The sequence below is a fragment of the Ictidomys tridecemlineatus genome, chromosome 7 (assembly GCF_052094955.1).
Source record: "Ictidomys tridecemlineatus isolate mIctTri1 chromosome 7, mIctTri1.hap1, whole genome shotgun sequence".
Taxonomy (NCBI): domain Eukaryota; kingdom Metazoa; phylum Chordata; class Mammalia; order Rodentia; family Sciuridae; genus Ictidomys; species Ictidomys tridecemlineatus.
In genome coordinates this window covers 188127483-188144366 of record NC_135483.1, presented here as the reverse complement: position 1 = coordinate 188144366, position 16884 = coordinate 188127483, and the positions used below count along the sequence as shown (strand labels likewise).

The window sequence follows — 16884 nt, the reverse complement described above, 5'->3', positions numbered from 1 at the left end:
CTTATAATGTTCTAAGTATTTTACCTGTAACATTTAAGTTTATTCTTGAAATAACACTCCAAAGAATATTGGAATGTTCATTGTCCAAGATCACAAAGGCGTTGAAAAGTTGGGAAACAGGCCCAGGCAGTCCAACCTTGGGCCCTTGTACACCACTGGATTTCTTATCTTCAATGTCTAGATCAGACTCAATAAATTGAGGCCCGCTTTGGGCCCACCCGTTGTTGTGTAAATACTATTTTATTGAAGCAAGGCTTCTCTGAAGTATGTCTGTTTCAAGTTAGAAGGCTTCACTGGGAAGGGCAGGCTTCACATTATCCGAGAGGGCTGGACCATGAGCACACTGGGCCAAAGGGGATTTCCTGTGTGTGTGAAAGGAGAGAAGGTCAGCTCTCCCCTGATGAGGGTCCAAGGGCCCTCTGTCCTGAGGGGTCCAAGCACTGCCACCTGCCTCTGAGCGTCTGACCTTGCTTTATTTTCTGGTGTGCTGATGCACAATAGGGTGGCTAGAAGATAACAATAATGTACTGTGCACTTCAAAAAGCTGGAAGAAAAGGTTTTGAACGTTTTCGCCATGTAGACATGATCAATATTTGAGGCGATAAATATGTTTTACCTGATTTAAACATTGCACAATGCATTCATGACTCAAAAGGGAACCTGGTATCCTCTCCATAGGCACCATTTTTATGTTTTTATTTACCAGTTAAAATATACCTTAAAACATTTTAAAGGGGAATTTTTAAATTGTATTTTATTTTTACTGTAAGCAAATTGCGCTAAACCAAATACACTGTGGTGAGCTGCAGTGCAGTTTGAGTTTGGAGTTTTTAGCCTCAATGAGCCTATGGGAGCCTCTACAGCTGACTTCCCTCTGAAGGGGAATCTGTCTTGTTCCCATAATCACAGTGAGGGTGATTTTCTTATTAACATACAAGCTCTTCATGGTCACTGATGCTTAGTCTCAGTCTGAAGTGTTCACACTTTCTAATAAATACGCATTAATCCAGGTTAAATACAGAGCTAACAGCTATGGGGAGTATTTGGATTCAAAGAATAGGTCTTTCCAGGGCTAAAATAAAGTGAGTGAGGCAATTTCCTGGGCTACAAAATTTAAGGTGGCACCAAAAACATAAATTCAATTATTAAGATAAATAATATAATTAAAAATCAAAGTAAGTATGAAAAAAAATCCATGATGAGTAAAATATAAAATTCTATAGAAAGAGAATCAAACCTTGTCCTTGCCTGACTTGGCCTCCACCATGCCTCAGCCTGGCTTCTTACTCTGAAAGAGTTTGACACAGTTTGGTACTGACCAGGTTCTTCAATTGTATCACAGTTCTGCAAATGCAAATGTGGCTGTCCCTCTTGCCTGTGCAAGATTGTAGATGGAGGGAAGACACATGTGACCAGGAATCCAAAGAATTTAAGGTCTCATCATTTCCCATTGAGCAGTTTCAATTATATTTACTCCAAGAAACATTCTTGAGAAGTTCCATGTGAACATTGTACTAGGTTCTGAAAGGCCAGAGAGAAGAGCAAGGTGAGACTTCCTGCCCCACTCCTCCCTGACGAACTACACAGGGTAGAATTAAGAAAATGAGCTATGGGCTGAGGATGTGGCTCAGTGGTAAAGTGCTTGCCTGGCATGCATGAGGCCCTGGGTTCAAATCCCCAAGCACCAAAAAAAAAAAAAAAGAAAGAAAGAAAATGAGCTTTAGTATCAAGAAGACTGGGTTTGAATCCTAGCCTCACCATACAACGGCTGAGAAACTCTCTCTCCATGGGTGGGTAACACCAGCACTTGCCTCGTTGTAAGTACTAAATGCAACGATGCTCACTGCCCTATCCCTGTTTCTGGGTGACCAGTTAATCCATTTGCCCTGTTGCCCCACCTGCCCATGTTGAATCACACACTACCTGTCCAAGCCAGAAACATCATTCTTGGATTCTCCTCAAGTCCACTAACTTAGCAATTAGTCCCAGCACTATCTTTAAACATTTCTCAAATTTCTCCATTGCACTGTATCTCAGGACCCCATGTGAATAGTCCTCTGACCACAACAATGGCTTCTTGTCTAGTCTTTCTTCCCCAGGACTCAACTCCTTCCAATCCATTCTCCCTGTGCTGTCAGACTGGTATGTTCTATAAAGCATACCACTCTCCCCCAGAATCCTTCAGACTTTTCCGTAATACAGAGCGTAAGTCCAAACACTTGAGTGAGTGCTTTTCCAACCTGGACCTTCCTCACCTCTGCACCTCATCTTCCACCACACTCTGCTCTCCATTCCTGGATGCTCATGCTCCCTCTGGTCTTTGCTCACAATTGCCCCTGGGTGAAATATAGCTCTCCCCAGTCAGTCCTGACTCACCCTCATTCCAAAGCTTTTAAAGCATTCACCCTTCATGACTAGGTCTTGTCGCCTCCTGCATGAGGCTTTGTATGCCCTTTCACCCCACCCAAATCCTGAGCAAGGTACCCTGCCTGCGTTTCCAAGCACCCTAGGATGCTCTCAGCCACAGCGCTTGTTGCACTACACAGGGTGTCATTTACTTGCTCGTCTTCCCCATTAGGCTGTGAACACCGTAGGGCCAGGAGGCTTTACCTACCTTCCTCCATTCCCAGCATCGAGCCAGTGCGTACAATGTGGAGCCTGAATAGACAGAGACACATCAGTTGTACAGAACAGAAAAAAAAAAAATGGTGGTGGTGGTGGTGGTGGTGGTGGTGGTGGTGGTGGTGGTGGTGTGTGTGTCTGTGTAGAATTTTATTTATCTCCTGTTCATCAATAATAAAATAATGTTATCTAATACTAAAGAAACAAGTATTAATGGAGCTCAGAGTCCTTCTATCTTCCCTGGGTTAGTTGAGGTGGGGGAGGCTTAACAGGAAAGGAGGGAATTGGGAAAGTCATGTGTTGGGGACCGCCCTGAACAGGAGCTATGCACACACCTTCGAGTCCTGAGTAAAGAGATACTGGACGGGTATTGCTCTCTGCAATGCAGCTGGACTTTACCTCACCTCAGATAAGAAAGGTGCAGCTCTGGGAGTGAACATTACCTGACGGGGTTGAATTATACCCACCTGTTGTTGTAATCCTACCTTTTTGCCCTCTTTTGGATGGAATGTTCCATGGATTAACTCCCCCCATAAATAAAACCCGGGTTCGAGATATGCTCCCTCTCTTTGTTGCTCACCTTGCCCTCCTTGTGGGAGCTGTGGCTGAGGAGTGGTCACTGAACCCAAAGAAAAAGGTATTTTCTGTGTCTGTGTCTTTATTTAGTCAGCCCAAATTCACTTGGAGTGATCCTCATTGATTTAGTCACGTGTCCCCACAGTCATGCCACCTTTATATGGCCTTGAGTAGATTCAAGAGGTAAAAGTAATATGACTTGGAAAATAGCTAAAGTGCTTCCATCTCAGAATGTCTCCGATGTAATCTATGCTGGAATCCAGGTGAATCCAGAAACTTCAGAACACTGCCTTCCAGAGCCAGGCATCGGGAGACACGTAGATCCTCCAGGAACGAGTTGCCAGCTGTCACCTGGCAAGAGGGCACTCCCAGTCCCGCAGTGAGGAGGGCTGAGAAGGACGAAGCCAGAGTGTGGCTCTTAGGACACGGTATCTAAGAACCGCCTGGCAGGGCGGGAAGGGCCATGCGACAGCACCTGTGTCTATGAACTTGGGAAGTGAGGAGTGTGGAAGAGGAAATGCAAAAGGAAACAGTTTTAAGCGCTGGGTCTCAGTAAAGTAGAAAAAGAGGTTTGGAGGGAGATGTGGGTTTAAAAAACAAAAAAATCCTGGGATTAAATCATGAGTTACTAGTTGTGATTCTCTGGGTGAGTTTCCTAAGGGCCCCAGCTTTGGTCTCCAGCTATGAAACAAGTCTAATACCACCCCTCCCAGGGTTGTCTTGAGGGATAGAAGCATTCATGCACAGCGGGAGACCAAGGAACAGAATGGGCAAAAGGAAAGAGAGCCCCTTTGCAGCGTTGCTGGTAGAATTGTGCTAGAAACCAAGCTTTGGACTGACATCAAAGTGGGTGCGGTGGCACATGCCCATAATCCCATAAGCTCAGGAGGCTGAGGCAGGAGGATCACAAGTTTAAAGCCAGCCTCAGGGATTTAGCAAGGCCCTGATCTACTTAGTGAGACTCTGTCTCAAAATAAAACACAAAAAAGGGCTGGGGATGTGGCTCAGTGGTAAAGCACCCCTGGGTTCATCCCCAGTACCAAAAAGAAAAAAGAAAAACGTTTTAAAAATGGAGGCTCCCCCTCCTGCCTGGCCTGCTGAGGTGAATTAACCTGCCTGGTTAGCACTGGGGAGTGGCAGTTCTCTTTGCTCCAGGGATGCCTGGTGAGATTTCTGAATGCAATCAGCAGAAGAGAATGGAGGTGAACGGTGAGCACAGGAATCCAGATGAATCCAGAAACTTCAGAACCCCACAGCCGACAGCTCCTGCCCAGGAAAGTTTTCCAGCCTCTTTGGAGCTTACTGGGCACCACAGGGCAGAGGCTGCACACCTTCACCTTCCCGTTCAGCCTGTTTATTTCATTCTTAGTGAAAGTTCAAGAAACAAACCCCCCCACCAACATCAACCATCCCACCACCCTCATCATGGAGATCTGGGGGAGTCCAAAGACACAGGCGCTTCAGGTAAAATAATATTTCAGGGAAGGAGTTTGGGGGTTGTGTCCCCGGTAACAAATGGCAGGGTGCAGGCCCCTGGCCAGCGTTGGGATGAAGCAGGAGTGTGAGCCAAAACTGGAATCACAGTGAAGGCAGGAGAGCCTACAGAGCAGCTGATGAAAACACGACCCATGAAGAGCTTTTGATTGTCTTAAGTCATTTTATTAGGAAATATAAAAGAGTGCACATAGACAAAAGCCATAGGAAAGACTGCCCACAGGCAGCAAACATCAGAATGCCCAAATCCAAGTCGGACTATTTAGAGAAGATGAACATTTTTGAATACTAACCCATTAGGGTTCCCGCCGGTCTCTGAGTTTACCCAGTTATCTCACCATCAGCTCTTGGGCTTCGTGCTTGCTTCACAGTCTGTGGTTTGGGAGAGTGGTGCAGCGTGGACAAAGGAAGATCTCAGAAGGACAAAGCCTGAGCCCCACGCAGCACAAGGGGATAAGCTGGTGACAGGGGAGGGAGAGATTGGAGAGAATCCGGGGACGCGAGGTCTTACCAACAAGACAGAGTGAGGGTCCTGCGGCCACCTAGCAGCAGCACTGCTTTTGGCAGCAGCACTTCTGCTGGCAGCAGCCCTTCCCACAGCCGCAGGAGTGGCAGCAGGTGCGGCGGCAGCACACCCTGCGGGTGCAGCAGCCACCGCAGCCACAGCAGCCACAGCAGCCACAGCAGCCACAGCAGCCGCCACAGCTGCCACAGCCACCACAGCTACCACAGCTACCACAGCCACAGCTGCCACAGCTGCCACAGCTGCCACAGCTGCCACAGCCACCGCAGCCACCGCAGCCACCGCAGCCACCACAGCCTCCACAGCCACAGCAACCCATGTTGTCAGTAGAGAGGACTCAGGTGCAGAGAGGAGAGGACTCAGGAGAGGAGAGGGAGGTCTGGAGCCCCCTTCTGCTGGGCGCCCTTAAGTACCAACTCTGGGAGAGGAGAGGACAGGCACATGACCACTTCCTTGTTATTTCAGTTTCTATAGAAAGACCTCAGACTCCTGATTTTCCTACTGAAGTCTCATTAAGTCACTTAAATCAGTTTGGATCCATTTTCCTCTGTCCCACCCACTGGGGATATTCAGCAAAAGAGCTATCTATGTGTGCAAGTACAGCCAGTCTTGGACGAGATGTGTCTGCCCTTTGATGTTTTCCTTGCTCACTATTATCTTCCAGGGGGAATTCTAGATTTCTCTTGACTCCTGTCCAGGGAACATTCCTAGGGATCACTTCAGTAGGAAAAGGTGAGCCTCACCTAAAGGAGGTGTCTTCCAACATCGGCCACTTGCGTCACTGGTCTGAAGTCATGTTCAAAGAGGGAGGCCCTGGCCACAAACACTGGACTCATTCAGGGACTTATCCAAGCACCCTCCCTGGGGAAGCCCACAGTCCTCAGGTCCGTCTTCTCCCATGTGAACTTCCGTCTCATGACAAATTCTTCTTGCATGAGTCACGTTTATAGATCCAGTCTTAATGATAGAGGTGGCCACGAGGCAACCATGAGGCGAAGTTTCAGAGGCCCCAGGAAGCCCTACTGTCCCCCAAAACACAGCCCTCCTCTGACACCTAGTTTGGAAAAGTTAGCTCAGAACTCAGGAAGATGATTGTCTGCCAAGAGGGAGTAATCAATCTTGGGCTTCCCAAAATTTGTTTGGGACAACCCTAGTTTCACAGTCTGTTAAACTGTACTTCACAGAAAAGGCTCAAATACCTTTAAGAAATGAGTAATTTAAAGAAAGCCAAACAGGCTTTTTGACTCTCTTCTTCTTAGAGGCCTTATTTGTCACATGCTCTTTGACTCCCTGAAGGGTGGGGGAGGACATGGCACCCCCAAACTTTGGCCTCTGAACTGACTTCCAATCTATAAAGTACACTTCCCTCCCTCCTCAGGGAATCTTGTGCCCAGGGCCGCCGCACGTTCAGATTTTGAAAAACACACTACCACATTTACCATACAGAAAGGGTAGAGAAGCAACTCTCAAACTTCAGCCTCACAAACCCTGTGCTCATAAAAATGATTGAGGTCTCAGATAGCTCTTGTTAATTGGCTGATATTTATACCTACTTACTGCATTTGAAATTAACTCTGTCTGGGCTGGGGTTGTGGCTCAGCAGTAGAGCACTCACCTAGCATGTGCAAGGCCCTGGGTTTGATTCTCAGCACCACATAAATATATAAAATAAAGGTATTGTATCCAACTACAACTAAAAAATAAAAAAAAAGAATCCACTATTAAAGGAGATACACAGGAAAGTTTAAAAAAAAGAAAAGGAATTAACACTGTCTTTTAAAAAAGTATTTAAGAATTAGCCACGGTGGCACACACCTGTAATCCCAGCAGCTTGGGATGCTGAGACAACCTCAGCAACCGCAAGATGCTAAGCAACTCAGTGAGACCCTGTCTCTAAATAAAATACAAAATGGGGCTGGGGATGTGGCTTAATGGCCCAGTACCCGAGTTTACTTCCTGGTGCCAAAAAAAAAAAAAAAAAAAAGTTAAGAATTGATTTTAAAATAACAATATAAGCCTATCCCATGCTCACATAAATAATATATTTTGTGAGAAAATGACTATATTTTTTAAAAAATCAGTGAGTACAGTGGCATTGTTTTATATTTCTGCTTTAATGTCCAGCTAATCAAAAACAGCTGGATTCCCATATCAACTTCATCAACGAGTCTATTACACTGTGTTCTTTTGATTGTAGGACATGAAGAAAATTCAGTCTCCTACAGATTTGGAGTTGGGGAAAAGACTATTATAATAATCTGAGGGCCTCCAGAATCCTTGGGCCACACTTTAAGGACTTCTAGGGCAGAGATTGGGAAGCTGTTGGTCCTTGACAAAGCAAACTACTTTAAAATGTTTCTTATTATTGACGTGCACTCCAACTGTTTAAATCTATATAGGGTGAATATGTGGGGTAATGAGATTTTGACGTGCACTCCAACTGTTTAAATCTATATAGGGTGAATATGTGGGGTAATGAGATTTAATGCTATTTTTATGGAATTTTGGTTCTTCTATAGTTAAAAAGCTACCCTCGCCTGGGGATGTAGCTCAGTGGTAGAGCACTTGCCTAGCATGCATGAGGCCCTAGGTTGAATCTCCCACATGGAGAAAGAAAAAGCCACCCTATGCTGTTATATTTTCCAGTGCTACCGATTTCACTCCTACACAACAATTCAGATTCACCAGATGGCATTAAATGCCCTCAACAATGTGGCATAGTTATGGTAGAGTGCTCAACACCATGCTAAACCCTCAGAAATGAGACAGAGACAGATACAATGAGACAGGCGAGATCCAGCAAAGACACACCAGCTAGCCAAGAACAGCACCCCTGAGCACAGACACCTGGGATGAACTGCGGCAGGTGCAGGACACACAGCAGATTGCTCCTTCAACACAGGCCTTTGCTTTCACAAAGGAAGCTCAGGACCACAAAGTCTCAGCTTGATCTCCCTACCTCCCTGCCTCCCTGCGGCCACGCCTTCCCTGAAAGCTCTGTCTTCCACTGCCAACCTTCGACTCCTTCTTAAAGATGCAGGTCAATGATGGCTCCAAACGAATTTTATCTTTCTCTCCCCACCCCCTCTGTTTTAGTTGTATCATTAGAAGGAGAGAACAAGGTAGAGAAAATAAGAAGGAAATGGTGTCGGGGTAGAAGAATACAGGAGAGACTAGAGGGAGCTGAGATAAGTCAGTGGCCCCAGAAACGGCATCCATCAGGCACCGTTGCAGCCTCGGTTCTACCCCTTTCTGGCCCACTCACCTCTTTTCTCTCAGCTGCTGGATTCCACTCTTCCCACAAGAACTACCTCAAAGCTTTCCCCTTTCTTTAGAGGAAGCCTCCTCTTCAACTCTGAGAAGGTGGCACTTCCTACCTTGGTGGAGTTCATAAAACGGCCATGGATCTGCCCAACCCTCCTCTTTGCCTTGGGCTAACAATTGAGATGTGTGAGATTCTGTTCCCCATTTTTTTGCAGCCATCAAAGGCTGTTCCCTCCATCTGTCCTCTCAAAACTAACCACCCCCCCCCGCCCCGCCCCGGCCTTTTAAATCTCCTTTCTCAGGGGTTTTCTTCTCCTTAACTCCCATCCCCCTTGAGCATCTGTGAGGTGCTGCCCATTCTAGACGCTGCAACGAACTCCCCCCACCCCACCCCAGCTTTCTGCACCCTCCTCAACAGCATCAAAACCTACCTCCTACCTTCAACTAGGAGAGCATCTATTAAACCAGGCCCCTCCCGCTATGGCTGCCTTTTATCCTTCTTCCTCTTGACAGCCACACTTGCAGGAGGAATTATCAAAAAGGGGAGTGGGGAGGAAAAGTTTCCTTTAGATCGCAGAAATGAGAATGGTGACATTAAAAAATAGAAGCACTGTTAGCATAAACGTGGGTAAGGATGATTAGCAAAGTATGCATAAGACTATGCACAATAAAATGTGTACTTATGTCTTTCAAACATAATTGCTTAGATAGCCACATGCATAAAAATGAAACTAGAATGCTGTTTCTCACCAAATAATAAAAATTAACTCAAAATGGGATTGAAGTCTAATTGTAAGACCCGACACTCTGGACCTACTAGAAGAAAACAGGGAAATGCTTCAGAACTTGGTCTTTTGAGTGGCAGCTGTCAAGTTTTGGTTTATTTTTTCTTTTTTTTTTTTTTAAGGCAATTTTTAAAAAATCTGTTTGTGTTTTTAATCAGTTGCAATGAATTCATCAATAATATTGGGAAGAATTGACATCTTTTAGACATTGAGATTTCCCATCCATGAACTTAGTATATTTCTTCACTTATTTTTCTTTTATCTTTCAATATAATTTAACAATTTTCTCCATAAAGATGTTCTAAGTCTTTAAAACTATATGCTGTTATATTATAAATTTGTTGCTACTTTGAATGGATTCATTGTTTAAAGTTTCTACTTGACATGTAACAATTGCTCTACTTCTCACTTTGTAAGTCCCTCAAAAACTTATTACCTCTAATACAATTTGTTAGGGTTTGGATATTTAATGTCCCCCCAAAAGCTCATGTGTTAGGCAATGCAAGAATATTCAGAGGCAAAATGGTTAGGTTATGAGAGTCATAACCCTCTAGGTGAAATAATCCATTTAATGGATTAATAGTTTGAATGGATTGTTGATGGGGACTGTAGGCAGGTGAGAAGTGGCTGGAGATAACAGGTCACTGGGGGTGTGCACTTGAGATTATGTATTGTCCCTGGCTCTCCCCTTCCCTTCTCCTCCTTCTCTTTCTCCTCCCCACCCCTCTATTAGTTCCTCCTCCTCCTCCTCCTCCTTCTTCTATTAATTCCTCTTCTTCTTCCTCCTCCTCCTCCTCCTCCTCTTCCTCTTTTTCTTCTTCTAGTTCCTCTTCGTCTTCCTCTCTTCCTCCTCCTCCTCCTCTTCTTCTTCCTCTTCTTTTCTTCTTTCTCTCTCTTCCTCCCCCTCCTCCCTGGCTACTGCTGCAATCTGGCTGGGCACAAATCCCGAGCCACTGAAGCAGGAGCAAACTTTATTTCTGAACTCCACCAGCACACTCCATACACGCTCCCCGGGAACTCTCCCAAACGCTCCTCCAGGAACCACCAACCGGAAATCCCTCCTCCGGCACTTCCCTAACCAATGGAAACTCTCCGGAAATCCCTGCAAAAACTCCAAAGTAGCGTGAGAACTCCAAACTAGCAGGCCGAGGTGGACAGCAGGGGTCTAATATACACAGCTTAACATAACCATTATCATCTCAATGCCTTGCTGGTCACCTCTCAACCACTCCGTTCTGGCAAAAATGCCATGCGTCATTGGACTGGGCTATGGCTCTCAGCAGGCTACCATAAACTAAACAGCTTCCCTCCACCATGCCCTTCCACCACCATGTTCTGAGTCATCACAGGCCTAGAAAAATTATTTCAACCAATGGTGGACTGAACCTCTTGAGCCCAAATAAATTTCTTCCTACTCTAGGTTGTTCTTGTCAGGTATTTTGGTCACAGCAATTAAAAACTAATGAATTCAATAGTAATGTGAATTTCTTAAATGGCAACATAATATACAACATTTCCTAGGCTTATTGGACTTGAAAACCCATTTTCATAGATATTCTCTGTGATCATTAATCTGAATTGTCAACTCAATTGAATTAAGAGGTGCTCAAGACTAACAGACTTCTGGGTGTATCCATGAGGGTTTTTCTAGAAATGATTGGCATGTGAGACAGCAAATGTGAGCAGAGACCTACCCTAAGTGTGGGCAGCAGAGTCCAATAGGTTGGAGGTTTGGGTGGAATCAAAAAGTTGGAAGAACAACAAGGAGGTAGCAGCAGATGCAAGCCTGATTCTTCTTCAACAGGTTCTTGACTTGTGCTGCAAAAAATCGCTTGAGGACATCAACTCCAATTCCTTCACTCTTCCAAAGAGGACTCTGACCAGTGACTCTCCAGAAAATTTTCAGGCCTTTGGTACAGGGCTGGAGCCACATTATTGATCCCTCTTGTTCTGAGGTTGCAGCTTCTTGAACTGAACAGCTACTTGTTCCTCTAGCTCTCCAGCCTGTAGACAGCCATTGTGGGACTATCCACAACCTCTGGTTGTGTAAGCCAATCTAGAAAAACATATATGTGTGTATCCTGTTGGTTCTTTTGCTTTAGAGAACCCTGATTAACACTCTCTACACACCTAAATCATTTTTAAAAGGTGATTAAAGATAATGTACGTAAAATGTGAGACAGAGTAAAACAGAAAGCTAGGGCATGGCGTTCTCCCTGTGAGGCTAGCCCTGACCTGTGAGAACCCAGGAGAACTGGGTCTCATGGGCTTGGGCAGTGACGACTAACCAAAGGAATTGCTGTCCCGGACAGACAGATGGGGAAAGGCAATTTGTTAGTAAAGATTTCATTCAGTCAGTTCTGACCCCATGGTTGAAACAGAGGGGAATCTATCTAAAATTGAAATACAAATCAAGTCGTGCACCCTAAGGGAGTAACCATCAGGAAGCAAGCGTCCACCACAGAAACTGGCCAAAACAACAACAAGGAAGTGACTGTGCCATGTGCCAGGTCCTGCTGGCATATTTAAAGGCCCCTGGAAGAGGAAAGCACCAGACCTCCCTCTCCTCTCCTGAGTCCTCTCCTCTCTGCACCTGAGTCCTCTCTACTGACAACATGGGTTGCTGTGGCTGCGGAGGCTGTGGTGGCTGCGGTGGCTGCGGTGGCTGCGGTGGCTGTGGTGGCTGTGGTAGCTGCGGCAGCTGTGGCAGCTGTAATAGCTGTGGTAGCTGTGGTGGCTGTGGTAGCTGTGGTGGCTGCTGTGGCTGCTGTGGCTGCTGTGGCTGCTGTGGCTGCGGTGGCAGCTGTACCCGCAGGGTGTGCTGCCGCCGCACCTGCTGCCACTCCTGCGGCTGTGGGAAGGGCTGCTGCCAGCAGAAGTGCTGCTGCCAGAAGCAATGTTGCTGCTAGGCAGCCGCCAGGCTTTGATGGCAGTTGCTGGGATGTCCTTGCACTTTGGTGAGTCTTTCTCGTTCCTCCTACTTCTCTTCCCGTGACTTGAAGTTGCTCATGTGCATTCAAGGATTGTAAATTTGATACCCGCCTCTCTGTCACATCACAGATCCATACTTTCAAAATACTGATGTCTAGTGGTGGTCAGATAAGACCTGTGAAATCCAGAGCAGCTCAGCTATGGGAAAATAATCCACATGTTTAACTAATAGATGATGGAATTATAGCTACTAATTTTCTGTGTTTTTCTGACATTCTTTCATATAACTTCAGTACCTGTTCATCCTTCACTGTGCCATACACTATAGGCCATTTCCACTGTAGTCTTATACCCAGGACTCCAATAATCGAATGCATAGAATAATGTACCATTGATTGATGGGGTGAAGATCTCTTATACCTTTATTTGTTGTCTTGCTATAAAAGGATCATTGTATTTTATAAATCTATCCAAGTTAAATAAAAAAATCCTTGTTGAAAAGAATTTCCTCTACTGTTGCATTTATTTCTTTTATGATCAAAGTCATGCTGAGATGCATTGTGGGCCCAATACACAGAACAGAAACACTGTTCACATGTAGGAACAGGTTTTAGAGCAAACTTATATGCCCAAGTTCAAGTTCCCTATCTCACTGCTTGTGACACTCATTTTTTTGAAGCCAATAACAAATTGTTCATTTACTTCAAAAATGTCTGCAGCTCCTCTCCACTCATTGGGTAGGGTCAAAGGAGCATGAACCCAATTTGGGTTGTTCCTTTACCAGAAAAATAGCAGGCATTTTATCCCAAATCAGCCTAACCTATCCCTGAAAAGGATAATCTTAAGACAAATATATTTTCAATTCTTTCCTCTTTCCTTTTTCTGATCCCAATTGAAGTATATGGACTTCAATAAAAAATACTTGTCACAAAGATGCATTTTCCAAAGAGATTGTGAACAGATCAGGCAATCGGGTATTTCCATGTTGGAGTGGGTTGAAGTATATTGGGAGCAAATGCTATCAAACTCACTGGCATAAGTTTAGTCCCACACCCAAAGAGGTAGGTCCCCAATCTCCTTGTTTTTATTCTATAATCAGTCTCATAAAACTTTAATTGTATATCTGCCAGCTTCTGAGAGTGATTCTACATGAGAATAATCTCATGAGAACAAGCAAAACCAAAATACAAAATGAATGTGAGATGTTGATCAAAGACCACCATACTATTGGTGAACTTTCATGTGTGAGAGGGTAAAGATATTTAAGTTCTGTGGGAAGTTTAGAATAAAGACTGAAATGGCTCTAAGACAAGCCAAGCTAAGAATATAAGTACCTGGTTGTTCAAGACCCAAGAATATACCCCTCATGCATAATTATGAAAATACAAGTCACAGAGAGAAAACATCTACATAATTGAAGATTTCAATAACTGTAATCGTAGGTTTAGAAAGTGGAAAGAACTAATCTCTACTCATCTGTGACATAGCCTACACTTTTAGAAATTTGGTCATTTTTTACCTGTAGGAAGAAGAACTTATAAATAATTTAGGACAAACAATGGCCAACTGTTTTCTTTAGAAGGACTTTAGGAATAGGAGATCTGTGCCTCCATTCCAAAGCACTAACACCTATGCAGATGGTATTCCATATGCACAACTGAAACCTTTCCTTACATGTTGCATCTTATCCACTAGAGACCCAAGAGTAGCATCTAGATGTCTGTTCAGAAAACCCTATAGACCTTAAGGACAGTCTTTAGGCTTTCTCCTGATATCCAATAGCTCTAGTATTTTTTTTTTTAGCCTTCAATGGAATTATCAATAGATGAGATTTTAAATTTCAAAGTGGGATACCTGGGACCAGCAACATTAGCAGCACCTAGACCTTGTTAGAAATGCAAATTCTCAGAGATTTGGGGAGTGAGATGTTCTGTTAAGTTCACCAGGTGACCCTGAGGCATGCTCAAGTTTGAGAACCATGGGATTGTCTCAGTACAGGTAAGAGGCTACCTTTCATTTTAAGTTGGGAGTACCACACCATTTATAACAGGCAACTAGCTAAATACTTCCATCTCATTCTCCCAGTGGATATTTTACAAACCAGAGAAAATATCATTTTACTCTTCCTTTGCATTAGTCATAGACATTTCCTATGCTTGCTTTGCTTCAGTATTTTCTTTCCATATCTTTTCTTAGACCTATTGCACTGAGGAAGTTCATTATTTTGAAAACAGCAACTTTTCTAAGACCATCTCATTTTCTAAAATTGCACAACTCTAACTCAAAATGCAGACCCTATACTTCTAGGCTTATATGTGAACACATATATCTCAACATACATGTAATTTTCATATGAACAAATAATAACTCAGAACATATTTAATCAACTATGATGCTGTTTGGAGATTTGAAGTGTGATCACCCTAGCAATGTCAGGTGTTGAACATTCCTTCCATCTTGTTAGTTAATTATACAAAAAGTACAACAACCGTTGTTGGGTTCACAGATACTGGTGAATTGTAACATTAGCTCTATCCTCAATAGAAGAATTGCTACCCCCAAATTACTTACCTTACCACTGGATCTTAAACTGAAATGAAGAAAACAAAGAATGTCCTATAGAAAATACATTTAGTATTTCCCAACTAAATACAAAAATCAAAGAGTAAAAAAGTCAAGGAAAAAATATTTAGCTTGTACGAACATTCTTTTAGGCCAATTGCCTAATTCTAGACATATTAGAAGGGTCCAACAGAGCTAACGCAGAGAGTAGGGTGGCCATACAAACACCAACAAAATCTCTTCTAGAAACCATACTCCCTCTCCCTCAACACACAAACTCATGTAGCCCAAGCAAACATTAGAGGCTCCTATGGAAGCAGAGGCATTCTGACCCCTACCCAGATGAAGGTTTCCAAAAATTCAGGATTTGAATTATGTTTGGGAAATCAGTATTCTTGACAGGTGATTCTATTGATAATGTATATTCAGAAGTTATAACCTTTCACCTGAGAATAAATGGAGGTAGAAAGGAAGAAAAAAATAAACTGCATAATAACAACAAACTGTAGAAAGAAATTTGAACAATGCCACTTAAAATTGCTTTCCCAAAATGAAATACTTAATGATAAATCTCATAAAATACACAGGAGCTGGATCCTGAAATTGCAAAATACAAATGAAGAAATCAAAGAACTGTGGCTGGTGATACAGGTCCCAGTCATGCAGGAAAAAAAAAGGTAAAGAAAGATTATAAAAGAAACCAAAGACCTAAATAAGCACAGATATGTATTATATTTTGAAAATTGGAAGACTGAACATAAATAAGTTGATCTATAGGTTTAGTGTAATTCTAGAATCCCAGACTTTTCTTTTTGGTAGCCATAGAAAAATTTTTTTCTAAAATTTGAATGGACCTGGACCTTTACTAATTAAAACAATTTTGAAAAGGAATTAAATAATGAAGACTGTGTGGTATGTGGAAAGAGAGATAGAATACAGATAAATGAAATAAAAGATCTGTAAACAAACCTATATACATAATGCCCACATGATTTTTTATATTTTTTACTAAAGAACAAGAACAATTTTCTGGAAAAGTATAGACTTTTCAGTACAGAAGCTAAAGCAATTGAAGACCCATAGGCAAAAAAAAAAAAAAAAAAAAATTCTCAACATCACATATAAAAATTAACTCCAAATTGATCATGATTTATTTAAATGTAAAACATAAAACTATAAAAATTTTAGAAAAGTCAAAGAAGAAATATTTAAGACTAGGAGTTTTTTTTTTTAAAGAGAGAGAGAGACAGAATTTTAATATTTATTTTTTAGTTCTCGGCGGACACAACATGTTTATTTGTATGTGGTGCTGAGGATCGAACCCAGGCCGCACGCATGCCAGGCGAGCGCGCTACCACTTGAGCCACATCCCCAGCCCAAGAACAGTTCTTAAACTTGACACCATAATCAAGAATCATACCAGGAAGAATTGAAAAATTAAATCCCAGCAAAATGAAGCATGTTTATTCTATGAAACCCTGTTGAAAGGATAAGAAGACAAGCTACAGAATGGGAGAAAATATTTGCAAACCATGTAGCCAGCAAAACACCTACATCAAAAACTCTTGAAACTCAGTGGTAGAAATTGACAATTAGAAAATGGGCAATAGACATAAAATGTGCCCTCACAAACTGATATATAGCAATCAAGCACACACAAAAAAGATGTTCAATATCATTAGATATTAAGTAAAAACAAATTAAAATCACAATGAAATTCCATTAGAGATCAATCAGAATGGTTAAAAGAAAAAATAGTGTGAGAGATTCAAGATGGTAGACTAGACAAAGGCTGTATTTCTGGTTGCTCCATGGCTCAAGATTCAAGCAGCAGGAGTACTGCTTCTCAGAGAGGTGGGTGAAAGAGGAAATTCACTTACATTCAATATCGGACAGTCAGGTCTCTGAGATTCAGAAATTTGGGTGCACTGAACAAAGAACAAAGAACATTGGAGCCAAGTTGGTTATAGCATAACAAGTTGTGTGAGATAACACACACAGAGAAACACAACAGACAAATTTGGCATGGTAAGTCAGAAAAGCAGCCTGAACTTAGCTGATCCAGACTGCACACTGAACTGGTGCTTGAAAAGCACTCTGTACTTCTCAACTGCCAAGCAGAGAGTG

The 16884-nt window shown here is 43.0% G+C and overlaps 1 pseudogene; it reads left to right on the top strand.

The window, feature by feature from the left end:
- Positions 1–364: 364 nt before the first annotated feature.
- On the top strand, positions 365–477 carry LOC120883836 (U6atac minor spliceosomal RNA; annotated as a pseudogene).
- The last annotated feature ends 16407 nt before the right edge of the window (positions 478–16884 follow it).